This window comes from Hipposideros armiger, unplaced genomic scaffold, assembly GCF_001890085.2.
Source record: "Hipposideros armiger isolate ML-2016 unplaced genomic scaffold, ASM189008v1 scaffold_1737, whole genome shotgun sequence".
In the NCBI taxonomy this organism is placed as follows: domain Eukaryota; kingdom Metazoa; phylum Chordata; class Mammalia; order Chiroptera; family Hipposideridae; genus Hipposideros; species Hipposideros armiger.
The window spans coordinates 1-1,393 of record NW_017733087.1 but is presented as its reverse complement, the minus strand read 5'-3'; positions in this window follow the sequence as shown (position 1 = coordinate 1,393).

Genomic DNA, 1,393 nt, shown 5'->3' with positions numbered 1-1,393 from the left:
AGCGCCCAGGTTGAGGAACGTTAATAGAGTGACATCCCCCATGTGACTTTTGCTGTTTAACCATATCATGCCCTTGTTTGTGCTCACATTATGCAGTGATACTTTATATATCCTTCTAGTCATTTCATTTCTTACTCTTTCATCCAATTCATACATTCAGAATATTAAAGTGTTCTGCTATTGAACTTGAACATAGTTCCCTTTGCATAATGACCCAATATAGCTAAAATATTTATTTTATATGATTAAAACTCTTTATGGTTATTAAATAATATACTACTGAATAATATATGTCCATTGGGGAAAAAAAAACCACTTTATCAATTATAAAGAAGCAAGTGTATTCCAGACATACTGTTCTCAGGGCTTTATGTGTAGGAGTATTTTACCACCCTATGAAATGTTTTCTGTTGCTCTTATTAATGTTTTGATAATAAGAAAATTATGGCATAGGATTGAATAATTAGCAGGCAGTCTGTCTCTAGAGGAGATAGCTATTTATTAATTGAAGATAATCACCCTGTCTCACCTGCTATTAGGTTGAATCATATGAAAGTCATTACATTTTCATTATATGAACTATTTCATGTGATTCGACATAATGTATTATTTTTCCAAAGTGATAACATATCATAGATATTTTTGTATCTTATTTTTCATATACTTTATTATAAGTATTTGCTTCACTGACATGCTTCTGAATAACTATAATGGCAATATTATATTGTATTATATTGTATTATATTATAAAAATTATCATCATAGCAAGATTAATAAAATTATCATCATAGCAGAATTAATTCACCAATTTCCAACTATGTAACATTTAATTTATTCCATTTTTAACAGTTAAATTGCAATCAGAATGTTTAACATAAAGTTTTTTTTTACTTTCCTAAATATAGTTCAGAAAATTGAATAATTTACATTATTTTATTGATTAATTACCTTACATGATGGCATGAATGTTAAAATCTCCTAAATTTAATGTAGTGTCAGGATGCACATTTCCTGTCAATCTAGACACTATATATTTTTTTCACCTTATATTTTTTAATAAAAAATTATGTGTCAGTTTTAAAACCTTTTGAGTAAGATATAGAGAGGATGAAGTAACTTTGTCTACCAGACAGAAAAATCAGTAATAAAGCTTAAATATTTATGACATAAAATATTTAAGTACATTGTTAGAAAGTTCAAAATCATAGAATATAACATGTTAAAACAGAAATTTGATAATGAATTCTAATATAAGCTAATCATGATAAATAAAATCAGCATTGATAGAATGGAATTATGTTAAGTACTAAAATCTTTGTAACAATAACTGGATTTATATTATTTAAAGGTTACAAAATGTTTATTTTGGTAAAATATTTCATAGATATGTTTT